This window comes from Hyposmocoma kahamanoa, unplaced genomic scaffold (genome assembly GCF_003589595.1).
Source record: "Hyposmocoma kahamanoa isolate Upper Pololo Valley unplaced genomic scaffold, ASM358959v1 182, whole genome shotgun sequence".
Taxonomy (NCBI): domain Eukaryota; kingdom Metazoa; phylum Arthropoda; class Insecta; order Lepidoptera; family Cosmopterigidae; genus Hyposmocoma; species Hyposmocoma kahamanoa.
This window is the reverse complement of record NW_020653713.1, coordinates 1,664,739-1,689,379: the sequence shown is the minus strand read 5'-3', so window position 1 is coordinate 1,689,379 and position 24,641 is coordinate 1,664,739.

Here is a 24,641-nt window from a genome sequence, read left to right as displayed (position 1 = left end):
CTATAAACACATGGGATTTGTCAACTTTATGTCTCAGAGAGCCAGCGCAATGCACCACCCTTCAGGCCTGCAGCGCCTCGGGCATATTTGCGCAAGCCAGAATTGACGATATTTATGATTGATTATTTATGACTATGGCGGCAAGGTATGACTCGCTATACATACTCCACTTCGCTCAGGTGCAGCAGAAACTAGCTTTTCCTGTTTTTCAGACACATGGGACTTGTCAACTTATGTCTCAGGGTGACGAGCGCAGTGGCAGTGACTCGTAGATCTTTGTGATTTAAAGCTGTGACTGGCGTTGCAACTATTGTAAAAAAGATACTAACACTTTTTTTAATATAACACCAAGAGGCGGGACGAATCAGTCGCGCGTCTGGTGGTAAGCAATACGCCTATCTATAACAGCTGCAGTGCCACTCAGAGAACGTAAGGGCACAGACACTGTGTCCGTTACCCTGAGACATAAGTTGACAAATAACATGTGCTTGGAATGCCTTCTTTTTTGGCCCTCCTTCCCCCCTATTTATGATATTTATTATTCGGTGTCCCTTGAATATTTGAATATTGTGTGTGTGTTTCTTTATTAAAATCTTCTTTCTTTAGTCACTACGTATATTTATTTATATGTTTGTATAGTAGATTTCACGTTGGATTAGCACGTTACAACATAGGCATTAAGAATTATTGTTAAGAACCAATTTGGACCATAGTAGTCTGCTTTCTGAATAAATAAATAAAATTTCAATATTGTTCTTCACCATTAGCGAGGGGTATTATTGTTACCAAACAATCGCATAATTGTGTGAGTAACTTAGAAATTAAAGTCTTAAAGTTTAGTTTAAAGTCTAAGGTTTTTCCACCATTGATTTTTTTTAAATCTTCTTGTCCCTGAAGCTGTCTTGTCGATATGTAACTAGAGGATAAACATTTGGTCTAAGGCGTGTATGGTACAAAGTCCACCGATATGTCCGTCTCATTAACTTACTTACTGACTTAGAAAAAGCTCTTGGGGAGCTTGTCTCTTTAATTCTTGTAAGTAGGGTAAGGTGCCTTTGTAAGCGTTTGGAATAAACAAGAAACGAGTGCTTTATTATCTCCTCTTTTAGGGTTTTAATTGTCAAGTCATGATGAAGGCGTTGATTTGTGTGTGTTTATGAGAGACGAGCTTTTACAGAGATTAAAATTCTCACACCAAAGTCACAGTACATTTATGAAAATGTGTAAAGGAGGGAGGTTCTCTGTACCGTGGGATGAGGATACCAATACAGCCAAGTGAAAACTCCAAGTTGTTGTTCTGAAGATTTATTTTTCACCTTGTATGTCGCCAATATAATTTCACCCTATATGCGGAAGATCCGGATAGTTGTTCCCAAGAAGGGACTCACTCCTGGAAACCGTTCCGCGAGATGTTTATTCACCCTATATGATGGGCAATAATATTTCACCATAAGGGATGGAACTCCTAGTTAGCCTGAGCTCTCCGTATTCTCGGATTTCTGTTCACATGAACTTTTTTTTTGAAGGACACTTTGCAGTTGGCCGCTGATGGAGGGACTGCGCCACCGGAAGAAAAGAGCGAGCTGAAGGCTCATAACCCGTAGTTCACATTAACAAAATTGTGTTCAAGTAGTCACCATTTTAGGGAAAATCTTAACACCGTGATTCAGAAATAACGCCAAATGGATCAAAGCCATCTAGCAGATTCTTAGGGAAATAAAAGTCAACAATCTGGATTAAGGCCGTCTAATAATTATAATGTAGGTTTGTTACAAATGTTATTTATGTTAAGAGATATATTAATTTTGTTATGAATAATCTCAATACAGAGGACTAAAAAAACCGACCGAAAGTACGTGGAATTACGTCTATTTGCTAAGTTTTATTGAAATATCCCCTAGTAGTATCCCCTAGTAGTTATCCCCTAGTTAGTATCCAGTATAGTTAGCCACTATACAGGACTTGACACTGGAGATAATAATAATCGGTTCTCACTACTCAAAGTATATTGAGAGAAAAACGCCTTGAAAATGGAGAAATAGCAAAATCAACCATTAAAATAATTGCTCCTAAATTAAAGTTAGGCGCTATTTATAAAAATGAATCTTCATGCGTGAACAGCCGTCCTTAAATGTGGATGATTTCCTTCAAAATGAAATGGAACCACTATGGAAGTACTCCCTTTCCAACAAAAAAAGAATCATGAAAATCGGTTCACAAATATCGGAGTTATCGCGTAACATATAAAAATAATTTTTGAAGTCGGTTAAAAACTAGTGACAGACATAACATTAATACGAGGAATAAAAATAAACCAGCTGTTCTTGACAGTAGTCTTTATAAGTCTCAAATTCATTTAAGGTTCAATGTATACGCTTCTATAATAAGATTCCGATTCATATTCCAAATTTACCATTTACGAGGTTTAAAACTATTGTGAAACAAAAACTTTATACTAAAGGTTATTTATAACACAACTTGCGTACTTGGATGACAAAAATCCTTGGCAGTGACCCATTTACCTCTTTCAGATATTCTCGATCTAAGACGTTGAAATTTAATTTTGTTATGATAAATGTATTCAAATGTATTTACAAAGAGCAACCCCTAGAGTTTCTTTATTACTTATACTTGTCAGGGCAATCTGCCTTACGAACGAGAAGTAGAGTTTAATCAGTACGACGGTTTCAAGTGTAATTTACTTATCTATGAAACAAAGATTACTTGACTTTGTTTATGTCATGTACCGAGGTACTCCACCCACCATTGATGATGTAAAATCTTTTATCCATGGAAAGTCATAAACAGAATATCTTAGATCAATATCATTATTGACTCTGCGAAAACCAATACCCGAAGATGCCTCTCCTTTTGGGGTCCGGTTACTTAACAATCTCTGTTCAAACAATCTTCCAGTTTCGGAGCAAACGCAAGCTCTTGTATATTGGGTTGTAGGACTATGAGACTGAATAGAAATTTTTGTTTATTTAGGGCATTCCACATAGAAAACATTACAAATTAAGTATTTACAATCAAACTTAAAAACTAAGTTCCGACACATTTAGGAAATAGTGTTGTGATTGGTTTCCTAACGTCAGGAAATCCTACAGTATCAGATGACGGCATTGTCATAGTTTACTGGGAGACGTTGGTTTGAATCCAATCTTTGTTTAATAATTGTAATAAACTTGTGTAATAATTTCACAAATCTTAATCGAATAAAGTTTAATTATACTTTATTAAATTATAAAAAAATATTCAAGACTTATTTAATCTATTAAATGCAAATAACTTATAATAAAAAGAATTCACGTTATTGCATTTCCGAGGGATGATAAGAATGCACTTAGTTATATTAAAATAAAATTAAATAAAAGGAGATCAACATGCAAATTACGTAATGTTGACGACCTCGGTTGCTCAGTGGTTAACACTGCGGGTGCTAGATGAGGAGGTCTCGGGTTTGATCCCCGGTAGGACAATTTTTAGTGTGCTTGTTTTGGCTAGAGTTCCGGAGTGGATTTCCTTGCTCTGGTACTTATAGTTCAGCTGATTTGTTTGGAATCACGTTATCTATATTAAAGTCTCTCTTCTCCCGTGTCTAAAAGATGAATTTATTTTTTTAGATAGTCGACCGGGATCAGGGGATCAGATTCGAGAACCGCCAAACGATACGTGTCAAAATAAAACGAACCGACACGCCACACTAATCGAACCCAAAGGAATATATGAGTTAAATATATTATCACAATAAAAAACTTTGCATATGTACCGCGACTGTTTTTTTTTTGGTACCAAGTGACAAGTGGCAAACGAACGAGTCGTGCACGCGTCACCCTGAGGCATAAGTTGACAAGTTCTATCTGCCTGTAATTTCACCAGGGAGGTTTACCATTCCAAACCGACAGAAATAGGTAAGGCTACTTAAGGCAGTACTTCACTGAACGAACGCTTTTACAAGAAGCTCTACTGCTACTATCATATGATGGAAAGTGCAGAACGAAAGGAGGGGAATGTTTAAGTCAATAACATAGCGAGGTAGTTGTGATGTATGCTCATCATGCATTCGGTTTGACTCTCCACTAGTCATTAAATTGCAATAAAGTTTTTTCTAGACAAAAGCGTGATAGTGTTTATAGCTTCGACTTCTTTGTAGGTTGATTATCTGTTTTAGACGCCATTCTGATCAACCGCAAACTAAGATTTTTTAAGCTTTCAGGCATTTAGGTATCACTTGCGAAAAATATGCCAATTTGTTTACAGTAAACGACAAAATAATGATGTCAGTTACGATAACAAATGGGGTCGCCTATATTATGATTTTTTGATTCCGTCGGTTACACTTAAATATATAAAAAAACAGTTGAGCTAACGAAAAATTTTTACAACCATTTCTATTTGATGTATTTTTGGCGGTAAATATCTACGCGTCCTTGTCCGTTGTAATTCAAAATATAAATTGCAATAAAAATACTATCTTGGTAAAAAGGTCGCTTACGATCAGTCAGCGGTCATGGTTCGATATGTATTATACATTACTGGTGAAATTACAGGCACATGGGACTTATCAACTTATGTCTCAGGGTGACGGGCGCGGCAGTGCCCCTCAGATCTTTGCAATTTAAAGCTCTGAGTGGCACTGTAATTGTCATGGATAGGCGTGTACCTTACCATCAGGAGCACGACTTCTTCGCCCCGTCACTTTATGTTATAAAAAAAAAAATCATGGTAGAAAAAAGAACCATGATATTTATAAACTAAATATTTGTTTCAAATTGAGAAATGTGTGGAATTCCTTAGGTTGTATATCATTAAAATTTGCTTATGTAGTGTGTACGGACGGAACCTATTAGGGTGCGGTTATTTGCACAGGTTTTAGTGCGTTTAATGTAGAGTGGCTCCAGTCCGTTTTGTCTAAGCGAACAAGTACAGCTGCGAAGATATTGTATACATGTCTGGTAATAATTTGATTTATCTGTTTGGATTATATAGGATCGGATTATACAGGTGTTATTTAGAAGAAAACAATACTTATCATTGAAGCTTTCGATCAGTATTATGGTAGAGTAACAAGTGTTTTTTTTTCAGACAGGCGATTATTAAAAAATCTTTGAATGCAGTTCGAATTGTTTTCAAAATCAAAATAAAGTCTTCTTTAAGTAAAATTTTCTACATACGGTATTTATGGTACTTTTCCTCAATGTGGCATAACTGTGAGACGCCATGTGTACCTTCTTTTGCATTTTTAAGTATTTTAATTGCATTGCATTATAGACGTGTGTGGTCTCCAACATACATCGTGCCAACGTTGTAGACAATCTTTAGAAACATCCAAGAGAGTATCCGCGTCTAGTAGTGGACCGTATACATGGTTTGATTACGATGGTAAATGCGCAACGTGGCGAGGGGTTAAAATGTAACTTTACCGAGATAACAATTTAACCTGAGATTATTTTAACCACGTTAAGCAACTTAATTTCAAAAGTTACTAACAACTAAATAATGTGGTTAAGTTGTTGAGTAAACATGAGGTTGTTGGTACCACTAATCATAATAAGTCAGTGGTCAGACTGCACTATAACAGTAGAAATAATTTCCCTTTAAAATGAACACTATTGCTATATATAGTTATGCAATATTTATGAATGTTTACTAGCAACACCGTGGTGATACCTTCACGTCAAAGAAGGTTCACAACCCTTGGAAATCGTGTGAAGTTCCCTACCCCCATTTGTCCAGAGTGGTACACTATGATTTACTCGCTCGTCGTGGATGCCATGGACACATACCCGCTCACGCGATGCGCTCCTCCTACCGCAAAATGGCGGCTATTTGGTATCGCAAATTAGAAAAGAATTCAGTTTAAATACAAGTTTTTATAAATATAAATTATTATTCTGCATTGCTAAATAAATACCCTCCGTACTACCAACAAAAACATCTCAAATAAAATGCAGTAATACACCGCAAATCCTGCATTTAAAAAGCACTAATGAAATTTTTGGTGTACTTGGATAAACATGGTAATATTCCGTTTGAGTGGTTCTGACGTTTATCATGAAATTACTCCTTAAAGTATAGTTTGTAAACATTTATATTCAGGGTAAACTTAAAAAACGCTACTTACGGTATGTTTTCAATAAATAAACACCGAAATCACCAGCCCAAACAATAACACACACGATTGTCGTGACGTATTTTTGAAGTTGTTTATTTTTTTTAATGACAGACCCAGGCATTAAAAACTTTATGGTTTGCTAGAGTAGTTACCGAAATAGCAATTAATATTAGTTCTTTTACCGGTTATAACTTCGATATCCGATAAATCGGTATAAAATCATCACCGGCACCTCTAGGTGTGGTATGCGTCTACGGCTGCATGTATCGCGTGAGCGGTTAAATAGACAACCAGAAATTACATCCAAACTCACGAGAGAAATAAATGTAGGCCATATAAATATTTCTCCCGGCCCAGGAATCGAACCCGGGATATCTGCGTGGCAGACTAGTATAGTAACCATTCGGCCACAGATCCAGTTTTTATGTCAGAGGACTCTGCTATTCCAAAACTAGAATTTCAACTACATTTATTTTTAAATTTAACTTTAATTAAACTACTACGAAGAAAGAATGTCCTTTGACGCGGGTAGAAATACTTCGCCTCCTTTGTCCAATAGTAAGAGAGACCGCACCCGCAGCCATAAACTCCTTTTTTAACCGACTTGAAAAAGGTGGAGGTTCTCAATTCGACTGTATTTTTCTGTCTGCATGTTACGCAATTACTTTGACATTTGTGGACCGATTTCGATAATTCCTTTTTTGTAAGAAAAGCGGTACTTCAAGAGTGATCTCATTTCAATTTGAAGAAAATATTCCACCTCTAAGGGTGGCAAATTAAGGGATGAATCCGGTTTATCAACCAATTTCAATGAAACTTGGCAAATAGACCTAATTGCACAAACTTTTGGGGCTTTTACAAAAAAGTTATAGCCTTTTTTTATAATACCAACTTACGGGACGACGACTTGTTCGCGTCTGATGGCAAGCGCCACGCCTATTCATAACAGTTGCTCAAAGATCTTAGGGGCACTGCCACTGCGCCCGTCACCCTGAGACATAAGTTGACAAGTCCCTTGTGCTCGTAATTTCATCAGCACCCTTATCCCTTCTAAACCGAAACGCATTAATGCTTACATGACTGCTTGGCGGCAGAAATAGGTAAGGTACTTCCCTGGACGACTTCTTTCACAAGTTCTACTGCTTCAAAACTGTCTTAAACCGACTTAATATTTTTAAATTTGTATTCACTCCTACATAGGTTTAGATCTGTAATAATAGTTTCATTGCCTATATGTAACAATCACGAAAAACTGAGTACTCGAAACATTCTTGCTGTTGTATAACAGAAGAAGAAATTTGTTCCTGAAGCACTATCGAGCCTGTTTGCGCTTTGCTGCACCGATTTCCAATACATACGCCCCAGTTCAGTGCTCGAGAGACTTCAAATATTGCATTTGATACAATACGTGATCTGCGTATTTTTCAATACGTAAAACACCCCAATCGTGAACTCCTTTGAAATTTATAGTGTTATATTTCGATTCCTCCTACGTAACCTGTCGTAAGCCACAAAAATACGTGATTTTTTTCGGAAAAAAAACACTTTATTTTTATTGTTAGAAGCAGTAGAGATTCTTCTGAAGAGTTCGTCCAGACTTGTCAACTTATGTGTCAGGGTATGGCATGCAGCGGCAGTGCCCCTCGGAACTTCGCGATTAAAACTTAAAAAGCTTAAAAATTACAATGATCATTTAAGCCAATGTGCAATAGGCGGTCTAATTACTATATAGCTATTTCTTCTAGGCAACCTTAGGATAGAAATTTATGAGCTGGAAAAGGTTATCATGAGTTTAAGTTTAAAAAAGATATATTTTCCTTCTTTTCTCCTGTATAGGTAACGTTTAGTAAACAAAGAAAGAAACGTAACGTTCCTTCAACGACAAAGTTCCGAAATACAAAAAGTAACTTTTTGGAAAGTTGACCAAAATAACGTGCGAAATAAAACTAATACATCACTCGTCATATCAAACGGAATTTTCTCATATTTGACGTACACGGAGGGTGCCATGTACCCACTCTATTTTATTTATGATCAAACCGAATTACATTTTGGTAAATTGTAACTTATTATTATGAGATAAGACACTGATTTCAATAACACAAGTCTTTGAACCTAGCTTGGAAGCCATGGCCTCATCACGAAATATAACTCTTCTGTTTAAATAGTACACATATAATCTCAGTACAGAGTACTAAAAAAACCGACCTCAAAAGTACGTGGAATTACGTCTATTTGCTAAGTTTCATTGAAATATCCCCTAGTTCGCCACTATACAGGACTTGATACTGGAGATAATAAAAATAGGTTCTCACTACGACACTACTCAAAGTAGATCGAGAGAAAAACGCCTTGAATTGGAGAAATAGCAAAATCAACTAAATGATTGCTAAAAGTAATTGCTCCTAAATTAAAGTTAGGCGCTATTTATAAAAATGAATATTCATGCGTGAACAGCCCCCTTCGAGGTGGATGATGTTCTTCAAAATGAAATGGGACCACTATGGAAGTACCCCCTTTCCAACAAAAAAAGAATCATGAAAATCGGTTCACAAATACCGGAGTTATCGCGTAACATACATACAAAAAGAACATACAGTCGAATTGAGAACCTCCTCCTTTTTTGAAGTCGGTTACAAATTACATTGACAACACAAAACAGTAATTTAAGAGTCAATACTGCCCGATATGGCTTTAGTTGATCCCGTTTAACAGTGAAAGTGTTAAATCAATAACTTTGGAAAAATTATATAGTAAATTTCAGGATACACTGATTAATATACGGTGTGAAAACCCGATTCCCAAAAATTTTCACTGCAAAAAACCTCTATATTCAATAGGTGTAACAAATATAACTTCAACCCGCCAATAGTTCCATCGCGCCACCGCTAGATGGCATTAGTTGTACTCTGAAACGCGCTATCGTTTTGTTAACTCCAATAGTATAAGTAATCTCATATGTTTTGAATTGTTGATGTTTCGATTCTCAAGTCCCGACTCCCACTACGAGTGAAACTCGGAGTGTATAAGACGTACATCAGATCCCGCCTAACATATGCAGCCCCAACATGGTACGCGCTGGTAGGAGAGTGCAACAGGCAGCGACTCAGAGCTCAACAGTCGCTGACCTTGCGGTGCATCACAGACGCCCCACGATATGTGAGAAATGACGTCATCCAACGGGACTTGAGCATGGAGAGCCTCGACAGCTTCGTCGATCGCCTGGCCAAGACCATGTTCCGGCGCGCCGGACAATCCCTGTATAGCCATATACAGGGACTGGCACCACACCGAGCCCAACACCATGACGAGAAACTGCTTCCAAGGGCTACTTGGGCCCGAGGAAGCCCCACCGGACTAGACACCAGCTGCTGAAGATGGTTGAGAAACCTGCCGGACCACCGGCAGGGACTCCCATCTGAAGCAGCTCACCCTATCGCGACACCCAAGGGTTATACCCAACCCCAGGACCCGCTCGTCTCCACGAGCGGCGATTGACCCCGCCGAAAGAGGCCGACGCCTCGAACGGCCCCCTCAAACCCGCAGACGCGAGTTTTGAGACGACAACGGCAGAATTGTTGATGTTTACTACCACTACAGCATTGATACGGCACTCAAGTTGTTGAGACGATTCGGTCCTATTACTGCTATTCTAAGGTTCTGGCACTGAACTGTGTACTTTCACGCTAGTGAGACATACAGCTAGGTCCCTAGCCACATACCTTTTTGTTTCGTCGTATATCTAATATACGCCTTGTGCACTTTCCGTCTGCGTCCCAATTTCTACGCACCCCCTCCGCTCACCAGCGCTACATAGGTGCCTTTCATATACCAATGATTAGTTTTATATCAACTAAATAGAATACGTATAGTATACCATGTACATTTTTCCATAGGCTATAATTTCGTTTGTAAAAAAATAAATTCTAAAATAAAGCCTGTATCCCCGCCGCTCGACCCAAGCAAAATGACCCGTATTAGTACGGGAACTACTCTACTCTTTAAGTATAATAATCTAAGTACAGAGTACTAATAAAACCGTCTTCACAAGTACGTGGAGTTACATATAATTACCAAGTTTTATTGAAATCGGTTACCGGAATGTGCGCAAACCCGGATCCATCCCCTAGTTCGCCATTATACGGGACTTGACACAGGAGATAATAGAAATCGGTTCTCAATCCTCAAAGTATATTGAGAGAGAAAAACGCCTTCAATCGGAGAATAGCAAAATCAACCATTAAAATAATTGCTCCTTATAATAAAATTTAGGCGCTATTTATTTAAACTGCCTCTGTAGCCGGTTACCATGCCGGACTACCACGCAGAGGTCCCAGGTTCGATTCCCGGGACGGGAGAAATATTTGTATGGCCTACGTTTATTTCTCTCGTGAGTTTGGGTGTAATTTTTGGTTGTCTATGTGTGTGTCCATGGCACCTGCGACACAGGGTTTTCCTAGTGCGGGGCTATATTGAGTTGAGTTGAATGTGTGCGTTATTATTATTATTATTATTATTCCAAATTAAATTTCGCTCGAAAATTCTGAGAAACCCACAGGTGCGAGCCCGTATTCAAACTCAAGGCCTCTGTTTAAAAGGTGGTAAGGTTAAACCATTAGGATACCACGGCTTATTAATACTACTGTTATGCTGATCAGGTCATTTTGAGGGTATAGTCATTATGATACCGACCCGTCTGTCGGGTCTCTCGTGAGTTTAGTAGGTACATCAACTATCACTTCGCATATCGCCCACCTCGCTAGTCGACTCGCATATTCCATGGGATGCTCTTTCTCCTTCTCCCCCTGGACGTTAACACCCCCTATAGCATGGCTGCCGGATAGGTTGACCGACATGTTTGCTTTCTTCAACCTTCTTGACGGAGATGTAGTCACTCGGCCGGATTTGGTAACGTATCTCGGTCTAGAAGGCCCACCGTTGGGCACCAGTTTATAAAAGGAGGGAGGTTTCATTCTACCGTGTGATGAGGTTATTCAGAAGCTAAGTGAAAACTCCAAGTTGTTGTTAGAAGAATTGTTTTCACCTTATATGCGGAAGGTCCGGGCACTTGTCCCCAAGAAAGGACTCGACTCCTGGAAACCGTTCCGCGAGATGACTTTCACTCTATATAAACGTACACAATATCAGAAGGTCCGGGTAGCAGTTCCCAAGAAGGGACTCAACTCCTGGTTAGCCTAATTGAGCTCTTTGTATTCTCAACAGTGTTGCCAGGTCAAATCTGAAAAAAACGGAATTTATTGCGCAGAGAAAACAGCAGATTGAGGAAAAAAAAACAGTAGATGCTGAACTTACGGTGTTCGGAACACTTTTAATCGATTTTCTTTAAACATTGTCACCTAATGTTTTTGATGTCATCTTACGATGTTGGTATCTCACAATAAAAATTGTATTTGGATAATAATACCATAGATGTTACTTCCCCTCATTTTGTAGACCTGTGATTGGCAAATATGCCGAAATACCAAAAAAAAATGAAAGGACGATGTTCTATGATTTGACCACATTGTAAAGTTTTGCAAAAACCCCGACAAATGTTCAATATGTTCAGAGTTGAGATCACGTTAATAATAATAATAATAATAATAATAAATAACGCACACACTCAACATAGCCCTGCACTAGGGAAACCCTGTGTCGCGGGTGCCATGGACACACACATAAGCAACCACAAATTACATCCAAACTCACGAGAGAAATAATTGTAGGCCATACAACTATTTCTCCCGGCCCGGGAATCGAACCTGGGACCTCTGCTTGGCAGTCCGACATGGTAACCGTTAGGCCACGGAGGCAGTTAATGCTAAATGCAAAGTCAAAGTCAAAGTCAAAGATGATTAATTCCATAGGTAAAATAAATTTACACTTGAAATCGTCACATTTAAGCTACTGCTCGTTCACTACGCTGACCTCCTTGAGAAGAACGAGCAAGAAACTCTAGGGATTGCACTTTTCAAATAAACTTAAATGCTATGGAATACACTTTGAATCAAATTTGTGTGGATTCTGGAGCCATGTCGTCTTTCCATACATCTTTATCTAACACGTAGTCTTCAATTTTGTAATATGATTTTTCGATCAAAATATTTTTAATGTAGTTTTTAAACTTAGGAAATGATAAACTTAATATATGCGGCATCTTATTGTAAAAACGTATACAGTTCCCCATAAAAGAGTTGTTTACCTAGGTTAAACGAAATCGTGGTACCATGAGTTTGGACTTAGCTCTAAGGTAAATATTATGGATATCTTCTTTCTTATTGAAATTATGTATATTTTTACGGGCATATAAAATATTTGAGTAAATGTACTGTGATGCCACAGTCATGATACCAGTCTCCTTAAACTTTTCTCTGAGAGAAACCCGAGAGCCTAGATGGTTCACAGAACGAATCGCTCGTTTTTGCAATGCAAATATGGTTTGAATATCTGCCGCTTTACCCCACATGAGAATCCCGTAGGACATTATACTATGGAAGTAACTAAAGTAAACTAGTACCGATGTTACCGAATGAAAACCGATGTTAGTACTGCTAGCAGTACTAACATCGGTAAGCTCACGTATTCTGCGGACAGCGTATGCAGCGGAGCTTAATCTGCTGGCCAGGGAAGATATATGTGGAAACCATTGAAGTTTACTATCTAAGGTCACTCCCAAGAAGACTGCTTTATTAACAAAGTCTAACTTTTCTCCGTTTATTTCTATGCTGGACTAGTCGATTTTACGTTAGGTAATTCAAATTTAACACATTTTGTCTTCTTGGCATTAAGCAATAAATTGTTAGCATTAAACCAATAAACTACCTTAGAGAGGGTATCATTAATATGGTCATAGTTAATGTCATGTCTGTCTGTTTTACACGTAAAAGATTTTTAGTAGATACATTTAAGGACCAGCTAAAAAACATCATTCTGTATAGTGCATAAAGTACCTATTTTATCCATTAAGAACAGTTTACAACATTTTTTATTTCATGTGCTCTACACTTTCTAAATTGTGTTCGAGTAATCACCATACGAGGGAAAGTCATAATTACACCGCGATTCAGAAAAAACGCCAAATGGGTCAATGCCATCTAGCGGACTCTTAAGGAACTAAAAGTAAACATTCTAGGTTAAGGCCGTCTAGTACATAAAGTAGGTTTGTTACACTATAATAATAGTGCTATTATTATTAATAAACTTCAGAATTCGTTATAGGTACTATGGGTACCAGATAAACGAAATTTACTCCGGGGCACTACCCAGAACACCAGACCAAAACCAATTTAGAAAGTTCATTTCCCAAATGGGTCCTACCGGAGTCGAACCCTCCTCGTCTATCACCCACAGTGCAAACCGTTTGGGCACCGAAGCCGTCACGTATATCTGTGTTGTCACTTTCCCAAAAATTACTTTATTTTTCAAGAATGGCTGTTTTGTAGACTGGACCAAATCGCCATTTCGAAAAATTTTTCAGAACTTGGTCAGTTTTAGTTTTTCACGACCGTTTTAAAATATTTGCGTCTTCTTTTAAATTAAATTTTAAAACTTGAACTTAATTGAAAGAAATATTTTAAAACCGGGCGTAAATATTTTAAAACAGTCATAAAAATCTAAAACTTGCTCCCCTGAAAAATTTTTCGTAATGGCGCCTTAGCCCTTTCTACAAGAAGAAGCAAAAAATAAGCAGTCCTAGTGTTCATTGGAGGCATCGATCTGTATTGTCCAAATATTATAGTAATTACTAAAAACATTCTCCTTCTTTTTGTTGATTGATTTTTCTATTAAGCTTTGATTTATTGTTTATAAAACATCCAAATGGAACAAAAGAAAAAAAATGTTTCTCATTTATCAAGACAATATACAATCGATCATTCAAATACAGCTTTAATCTGAAACCTCTCAAGGTCGACAATCGGTATATTTGGGTCGATCAGCTTTTACATAAATACGCGTTCACTGACGTGAAATGGATTGATAGTAGCTAACAGTATCTGATTGCAAACACAAAGTAATGGTATTTAAATAATCTCAGTACAGAGTACTAAAAAAACCGACCTCAAAAGTACGTGGAATTACGTCTATTTGCTAAGTTTTATTAAAATATCCCCTAGTTCGCCTCTATACAGGACTTGACACTGGAGATAATAAAAATAGGTTCTCACTACGACACTACTCAAAGTTATTGAGAGAAAAACGCATTGAATGGAAGAAATAGCAAAATCAATCATTAAAGTAATTGCTCCTAAATTAAAGTTAGGCGCTATTTATAAAAGTGAATCTTCATGCGTGAACAGCCACCCTTCGAGGTGGATGATTTTCTTCAAAATGAAATGGGACCACTATGGAAGTACCCCCTTTCCAACAAAAAAGAATCATGAAAATCGGTTCACAAATACCACGTTCAAAAAGTATCATACTTTCAAAGGCAAAGTGACGTAGGTAAATAAAAAGTAAGTAAAGTTTTTTTATAATTCCAAGTGACGGGGCGAACAGGTCGTACGCCTGGTGGTAAACGACACGCCTATCCGTAACAGTTGCAGTGACATTCAGTCACTGCACTGGGCACTGTCACTACGCCCGTCCCTCTGAGACATAAGTTGACAAGTCCCATGTGCCTGTAATTTCACCAGCACCCTTACATTACTGCACATTACTGCTTGGCGGCAAAAATAGGTAGGTAGGTTGTGGCCTGTATATATCTCAAGTTTTCTCATCTTCGACTTGTCTGAGAGCCATGTTGGTCTCGTTTTCGAGGTTTATCAAAGTCAAAGATCACTTATTCCATAGGTAAAGTAAACTTACACTTGAAAATGTTACTTTCAAGCTCCTGCTCGTTCGCTACGATGACTTCCCTGAGAAGAACAAGCAAGAAACTCTAGGGATTGCTCTTTTCAAATAAACTTAAATGCTATGGAATACATTTTGAATCAAATTTGTGTGGATTCTGGAGCTGTGTCGTCTTTCTAAGCATCTTTATCTAACAAGTAGTCTTCAATTTTGTAATAAAACTTTTCAATTAAAATATTTTTAAAGTAGTTTTTAAAGTTGGGAAATTATAATCTTAATGTATGCTCCGGAATTTTATTGTAAAAACATATACAGTTCCCCAAAAAAGACTGTAGTATCATAAGTTTGGACTTAGCTCTAAGGTTAATACTATGAATAATTATGTATATTTTGACGGGCGTATAAAATATTTGAGTTAATGTACTGTGTGTCATGATACCAGTCTCCTTGACTATTTTCTGAAAGAAACCCGAGAACCTAAACGGTACACAGAACGAATCGCTCGTTTTTACAAGACAAATATGGTTTGTATGTCTGCCGCTTTACCCCACATGAGAATCCCGTAGGACATACTATGGAAGTAACTAAAGTAACTAGTTAGCAGTATCATTTCTTGATGTATTAAGAACTGTTTACGGTAGCTTCATAGCTTCATAGCGAAATATACTGGTTTTTTACGTAGACAAAGTAGGTCAGGAGTGACAAAAATAAAAACCAATTAAAAGTTAAAACGCCAGTTACGAAAGTTACGCCGAAGGATTTAAAAAAACCCGAAAGTAATTTACTAATTCTAATTCTTTTACAATTTGCTAATAAATGTTTATTTTTAAACTTTATTTATTTAGGGACTTTGATCATTGTTGATTGAACATGTCAGCCCCATTACAAAAACACATGAGAAACACATATATAATGGAATCCAAATAAATAAATCTGAATGTCACCTAACCAAACATGTCTACACAACCTTCCCGTTACTTGTTGACTCAGACAAAACGTGCTAAAACCATTCAACATTAGGTTTGTCCTACCGCCTCTGAAGCATACGCCTTGGGTTCAAATCCGGACTGACATCTATAAGTTTCTTGGTATTTACCTTGAGCTCTTTGGTGAAGAAAAACCTCATTATAATACCGAAGAAGTCGAAGATGGTTCAGAACCTTTGGAAAACGCGTGACGTCCCCTACACGCATGGTGGACTATGGCCTAAACCCTCGCCTGAGAGAAGAGCCGTGCCCAGCGGTGGGATGTACATATATTTTTTATAATATTAAGCGACATAACAGTTGCCGAGCCATCCAAAGCTTCAAATCGCAAAGATTCACCCTGGGATTTAAGTGGACAAGTCCCATGTGCCTGTAATTTCACCAGGACCCTTACCCTTCAAAACCGAAACATAGTAAAAGTAAAGTAAAAGCTCGCACGATTAGTTAGCGGCAGATATGGGTAAGGTAATACTTTCCTGGACGAACCCTTTCACAAGGAACCCTACTGATTATAATAGAAGAGTAAAGTGTGTGTGTGTGTGTGTGTGGGTGTATGTGTATTCAGAGAGTCAGTGTCTGATATAGCATCTCTTAGGTAACAGACATACGTCATACGACAAGAGACATCAAAAATCTTCAATTCTCTCGTAGTTAAGTTTTTGCATTTTCCTCTTGTTTTAGGGTAGATACTTAGAGGATGGAAAAGGGTAGATTGACACAATTTTCGTTAGCTTTGTGTCAAAACAAGTTGACTACCGTTTGACATATAAAGACTTTTTCAACAGTACCTACCTACATTCTCCCTACGTGATATATTAATACGTTTTTAGACATAGTCAACACGCCGCACACACAGCACGCCGACCTTTGCATTTTTAACTTTAGACCGACTTAACGTCAGTGGTATATAGTTAAATTTGAAAGGGTTGTAACCCTAACCAGCCGTGAACAGGTTCACGGCAATGAAATGGGAAACTTCCGGTCCACAAAATTTATTAAAGAAGTAAAGTTTAAAGAAAGACTGTAACAATATGAAGGTAAATGTAAAAAACAGGTATAACAGTATAAAACCCTAAATGGGCCGAGAAATTGAATTACAGAAATAGATACATACAGGCTGTAGACTTATAAATTATTACACATGATTAGCTTATTAACAGCTTCGACTGTTGTGGCGGTCGAGCTGGGAGTGACCGTGGTACGAAAACAAAATGAGAAAGTGAAGGAAGATGGAACAATTCAAGTTAAAATTTAAATAGAAGTAAAATAAAAAAATGATAAGATACAAGAGGAGAGAGGCGATACAAAGAGGTGAGATGACTGTGTAAGGAGGTCACACCGTCACAAATTTAAATCTTAAATGTTAAGGGAAACGTGTGTATAGTGGAATGTAATGGCGTTAAGATGCAAACGAGGACCATATTTAAAACCAACCAACATATTTATAATAATCTCAGTACAGAGTACTAAAAAAACCGACCTCAAAAGTACGTGGAATTACATATAATTACCAAGTTTTATTGAAATCGGTTACCGGAAAGTGCGCAAATCCGGATCCATCCCATAGTTCGTCATTATACGGGACTTGACACATGAGACATAGAGATAATAAAAATTGGTTCTCACTGCTCAAAGTAAATTGAGAGAGAAAAACGCCTTGAATTGGAGAATAGCAAAATAAAACATTAAAATAATTGCTCTTGTAATAAAATGTAGGCGCTATCTATAAAAATGAATATTCTTGTGTGGAAGGGTGGCTACCCGTAGAGGAGGATGATTTTCTTCAAAATTACACGGGACCGCTATGGAGGTGGACACCCTCTTTCTAACAAAAAAGAATGATTAAAATCGGTTTATAAATACCGGAATTATCGCGTAACATACGTACAAAAAAACATACAGTCGAATTGAGAACCTCCTCCTTTTTTAAGTCGGTTAAAAACAGGACCAAACTATGATATGTGCACGAGCATTAAAAGTATACAAAACAAAGACAAATCATACAAGCTTTTTTCCACAGTGGGCGCTGTATGAAGAGGTCTCGGTTACGATTCCCGGTAGAACCAATTTAGGAAGTAATTTTTTACTAAAGTGGAATTCCCTAGTTTCAGTTAATTGGTAAGGTTAGAAACAAATGAAGAAATAGGTACCGTAACATTTTCGAGTTCTTAGGTTTTCGCGATTGTTACACATAGGAAATGAAACTATTTTTTCGGACTTGACCTGGGTTTGGCTAGGGCCCGAAACGTTGGTTTGTTTGAAAAAGCATATTCATACGATTTAAATCCGGAAAAATTGTTTTATTACCATGACATTTTATTCTAATATTTCATTTGAATAGTGAAGCGGCCAAGGGCTGTTAAAAGATGACATTGAAGAGGTTTTATTCATTAAGACATATGTATTTAAATTAATGTTTAATAATTAATAAAAGTAACACAGGCTTAATTTTTTTTGTTCGAATTGCAACAACCTGCAGCCATGGGAGTACTTGCAACAATTAACTTGCCATCGCAAATCTGTCTTCGTGCTATCGTCATTCGCGCAAATGAACTATCGCGCATTTAAACTTTCGCGCAACTGACCATTCGCGCAAATAAACTATCGCGCATTTAAGTTTACGCGCAACCGTCTTCGCACTAACGTCATTCGCGAAATCGGCATTTGCAGTCACGTAAGACACCCCTTATTGCGACTACTTCAAAGTGATTATAAAGAAGTAAGTATTTGGCACCCTGTATTATATTATAACAATGTGTAATGTGTTTCAAGCATCGGCAAACAAGAATACACTTGTATTCTAGGACATTTCAACGTAAAATTTAAAAAAATAATCCCCTTCCCCGGACCAATGTCAAATCAATCAATCTCGAGTTAAAAAAATAATTCAATATTCAGAAAATATCACGTTTCAATGCTTTCGAGGCCTGTTCAATCCAAAACGGAAAAACTTTTTATATGTCAAACAAAAGTAAGGCAGTGTACAGACGAACGCAATATCGCCCCAATTGGCAGTAAACTTCGAAGAGGCGGCTCAACGACGCAAGTGGGAGAAATTTGTCATTCCTACGCCTGTACCGACAGCAGTTTTTAAATTGGCCAGAGATTCGGAAAGCAATAAAAATGTTCGACAAATAAATTTCAACATTATGTTACAAAATAAAGGAGGAAAATAGAAACTGCTGCGCAGAGGACGTTTTTAACAATTAGACGTATTTCGATGTCTTTCTAGAATATGGCCCAGGACGTTACAAGGACAAGGACAAGGTACAAGGACGTTATTTCAATTATAAAATAATCAAATTTTAACTGCATTCTAACATAACAACAGACAACACGATCTCAAGTGTTTAGTTATAGTGTTAGTCTACTCACAGACTACGCCCTCTGCTTATACTACTATTATTATTACTAGATGTGGCTTATTATATTAATTTTATTTCCGTTTTAGAGTTTTAGCAACTCAAGCAAAATGAACCGTATTAACACGGGAAAAAATTTAATTCGAGCGGAGGTAGTATAAACTCTTAAGCCTCGATTACTATCAGAATTCGAGATTTTTACTAAGTTCTCCAAACAAGAAGCAACCATGTTGCAGCGGTACAGCGTTTAGTTTTATTTTTTGTAACAGAAAATAGAAAAAAACCTAGAAAGAAATTAAATAAGACTTAGGTATTGATTAAACGAACCACCACCATAGATAATATTACAAGAGCGATTATCATGATGTGTATAGTAAGTATTGTTTGTAGGTAAGTGTACGTATTTAGTTTACTTAAATTGTTTCACATATGTATGCATATAATCTGTATAATTATTTATCACGCTTATGGACACCCCGTGCTCTGTTTTTATTTTAATGTATAAATCGAGGATAACTGTTACTGGCTTTGTAATATGTAATTTAATTTTTTGTAACCTATCATTATTGCTGTTGTTATCCCAAATAAATAAATAAATAAATCATTTTTGCGCTCAAAGGTAGTGAAATAATGCATTTTCGAGGGTTTGCGCGCGATAATTAACACGACCATAATGTACAAAGCGAAAATGGCATACTGAGCTCAAATTTGCGAAACTCCGCGAACTGTTGGCATACGTGTCACGTGGTATTTATTATTCTGTAGCTAGGACCTCTCAATGAAAGCATAGCCTGGCAAACCGCAACAACAATATGAAACGTACCCTTGGTATAATAAAACCACATGTGACCATACGTCAGAACGAACTACATGAAACAATTACCTTACGTGAAAATTTGTAACACTCCTATTTAAGCATAAAAAGTGAATGACCAATTCCTTTCGTAGAGTCCTTTAAACCTCTTCCTTGAAATGTTGTCACTAGGGAGATAAGGCGTTATTACACCAATAAATTTACTTATTTTTGGCGCCTTTGCCATGATTTGTTATTTGTTTGTTGCTCGTGAACATTTTCTATTCTGCCTCTACGTTTGTGATATAAACTGTAATAACATTTTCTGTAGTCTTTTTCACTTCTCGTTAGCAACCGAAACCCATTTATACAGCCTGCTACGCTGGATATTTGCATGTCCCGAACGTTAACATATTTATAATGTTGCCAGGTATTACGACATATTTCACTTAAAATCGTTACTTATTCCGTTTAGAATAAGATTAATAACACAGTATTTGCCGGTATCAATGATGAGGTAAAATATTGAATTTCAAAGATTCGGAGCCCTATGAAATATAGAACGGTTAAAATACGACGGCGTCGGTTGACCAAAGGTTTGTAAGGACACAGCATTAATAGATGTAAGCAAAGTCGGTCATACTGATTTGTGAGAGAATGCTTCCTGAGATAGGTTACTAAAGAACCTGTATTACAGGTCACCAGGTTTCCACTCTGCAGATGAGCAACAATATTCTGGCGTAGTGGTTGTGATATAATGGAAAGTGTAGATCAATCTAGAACGTTCTTTAAAAGGCTGGAGTGTGTTGTAGGAAGAATAGGTAAGTGAAACAAGGTATATTGTATTTTCAGGATCGTTCGAATCGCTTCTTATCCCTAAGGGAGTCCAAAGACGTGAGAATATTTACATAATTGTGTAGTATGTATATTATGATAATATGTGTTTTATTGTATAACAAACAATTGGCTAAGAAATCCGTGCGGGTTTTGGCAATGGCTAACTTTACAAACCACAAAATTTTTTTAAAGAAATTACAAAAATTTACAAACCACACACATATGATGAAATTACAGGAATATGGAACGCGTCAAGTTATGTGTCAGTGTGATGGGTGCATTGGATTGCCAATTATTGTGATTTAAAGCTCTGAGTGACACTGCAACTGTTATGGACAGACGTGTCGCTTACCACCAGGTGTACGACTTGTTCATCCCGTCACTTGGTCTCATAAAAAATATTTACAAAGCTGTCAAAGACTAATGCAATGAAGTTAAGATGTGTACCGTATCACTATTCCCAAAACATAGCCCATTGAGATTTTCACTTCTTTCGGTATTTAAAAAATTCTTTGAATTGACAAGACTTTGATAAAGAAGAGATTATTAAACTACACTTAGGAGTATTTTTTTAATAGGTATTAAAATAAAGGGATTTATATGAAACAAGGATTGTAAAATTACCCGGAAAACAGGAAAAGATTTTATATCACCATGTTCATCATATAATTGATCAAAGTTATACATATTTATATCGAAATTTTAGTTTTCGCGATTGTTATACATAGGAAATGAGACTATTTTTCCGGATTTAAATCGCAAATATTTGTTTTTTTTTACTGACTGAGATGGTACAGTCATCTATCAGTTACATCTAATATTAATGCAAACCTAATTGACACATAGAGAACAGAAAATCAAAATTTTCACGTAGCGTCTGTCACACAGTTTTATTTAAAATTAATAAGCACGGACGCTAATGTTCAACCTTATCTTAATAATGTTTCTTGTTTAATAATGTCACCTAATTTTAAAATAGCATGCAATTGTATTGACTCAATAAAGAAGATTATTATAAAAAAAGCCAGCCTATTATTAACCGTCTTCAAAAAAAAGGAGTAGGTTGTACATTCGGCTGTATGTATGTTTTCAGACATCTTCGTCATTTGTTGACCGATTTTAACAATTTTTTTTTGTTTGAAAGAGTGAATTTTCGTGGTGGTCCCATTGTCACCAAGTCAGAATGTGATGAAGGGATCCCATGAAAATCGAAGGAAATGTTTAAATTTTGCAGGCATGTCTTCTTTTGTTTGAAAGGGTATACTCCCGATACCACCCTGATGCTGTTCTGGGTTCGTTTCTGATATCACAGAATAATATTTGTTTTCCGCATATAAAAGTCGACTTTTCCCTTGACACAATACGTGTAATCAACGAATCACCTTTACCATAACAACCAGAAAAGAAAATATAAAATGTACGCAGCAGTCTCCATTGTCACCAAGAAGTCAGAATCGATCAGAATGGAAATCGGAAAAAAGTCGATAAGCAAACTTTGAGGTTGGGTTTTTTTTTCAATGAAAAAATTATAATCTATACTTACAATAGTTATTAATTAAATACCTTATTTTTGTCACTTTCGTGCTTTTTATTTATCTTCAAATATTTACTTTTTAAATTTTTGTTTAGACTTTGGATACCGCAAGGACGTTTTGGCCAACCCATTATTTTATAAAAATTGTTTAGGATTGAAAACGACAGTCTCGTATTAAATTTACTCCCTGCATATACATTTCTACATCACAGTGCTTCCTGAACTACCTGAATATGTGTCTGAATGCCTCGTAAAGTTGAAAGTGCTCTTGGTCACAACCGCAGACTTTTATGGCTTATTCAAATTCAAATTGAAATTTAATCTAGGAAAAGTTTGTTAAAAGCTGAAAGTTTTAGTATTCGTATTTCATAGATAAGTTTTGTAGCAGTAGAGCTCGTAGTGAAATAGTTTGTCCAGGGAAGTACTACCACCTTACCTAGTCCTGACGCCAAGCAGTAATATGAGCATCATTGCATTCCGGTTTCAAAGGATAAGGGTGCTGGCATCATAGATATAGAAAAAAAGGGGAGATATGTAATGACGCTATGTAAGATCGGGTGCCGATGTCGCCACTTTTTAGCTTGTGTGCATTTCAAACTCTACGCTCTATTATCTACTACCATAACTTAAAGATTTTGATTGGATACGGCATAAAGCGTGAAAACGACGTAAAACAATTTTAAAATTTAACAAAATTACAGTCACTTGAATAAGAGTTATGTTACAATATTTAAGTTTTTTCTTCATCCTGGTTCAGCCATTCACCATCAGGTGGCCTTTTAGTAAAAATGCTACTAGTATATAATAGCTAACTATTACACGTTAGATGGCGCTGAAACTCATTTTTCGTTACACTAGGAACTCACGGAGCTGTCTCCACCCGCGTCTGCCGCGGGACCGCGGCATCTATAGAATGTAATAGTTAAGTAATAGCCTCCGTGGCCGAACGGTTACCATGCCGGACTGCCACGCAGAGGTCCCAGGTTCGATTCCTGGGCCGGGCGAAGTATTTGTATGACCTACATTTATTTCTCTCGTGAGTTTGGGTGTAATTTGTGGTTGTCTATGTGTGTGTCCATGGCACCCGCGACACAGGGTTTCCCTAGTGCGGGGCTATGTTGAGTGTGTGCGTTATTATTATTATTATATTTGTAAAATTAGTAGCACATTTCATGGCGCGTTTTACGCCTATAGTGGTGACGATTGCGTGAACCGCGCAGGACGCGATCACCTGCGCGCTTGTCGGCCATCGTTGCCCGCACACTTTGGCGTAATGCGGTGCAGGCGCACGCGGGGTGATTTCTCTATTAACCGCGCGACTTGCGATTAACTGCCACTAACTTCGCGGTCCGTTCCTCAATCGCAACGGTTTCGTGCCCGCAACCGCAGCAGCTACGTGCCCGCACAAACTTGCAGGGTCGTGACTATTGAAATAAAACCGCTGTCTAGCAGCACCGGCGGGCGCGGATGGAAACCGCTCCGTGAATTGTAAACCTTATTAACCGTAAACTGACGCTACTCAACGAGTGATGTGGTTCTACCTAATCGATAACCGAAACCGTGTGACTGATTTTTCGTACTATACCTACACTGGTACTGGCATATTATGAAATTAATATGATTTTTTTTTATTTTTAATGGCGGCCGCTAGGCTCGGGCCAGTGTCAGTTTTATAAGAATAATATACAAAATATGGCGATCGTTGCCAGTGTCAGTTTTCCATTATACGTTACCACGGGTTGGTGAAGCTATCTCTGTCAAGAGTAAACTCGAACCATCAACGAATTTAATAAATTAAATTATGTTGTTTTTTTTATGAAGGAATTATGTAACTTTCTATAATTGTTTCTAATTTATTTTGCATCCACATGAAAAATAAAGCCGATTTTATTTTTTAAATGCATCTGCTATGGAAATTTAAACAGTCAGAAATAGTAATAATAAAACCAATCTTTCGATTTTCCTGCAGCTTCAATCCAACCTTCTTTTATTTTGAAAACTTAAAAATTAAAAATACTCTACGTTTTATCTACGAGTGTACTGGAATTTAAATATCTAAATTATCTAAAACAATAATATACATACATTTTTCTTCAAGCAACAGCATCATACAAATTGACATGAAATTGAAACGGTTGTCCGAAATATGAGTTGTGTTAAAGTTAATCGAAATTAAATGTTTAGTAATAATAATAATGATAAAACAAAATAAAAGAAATCA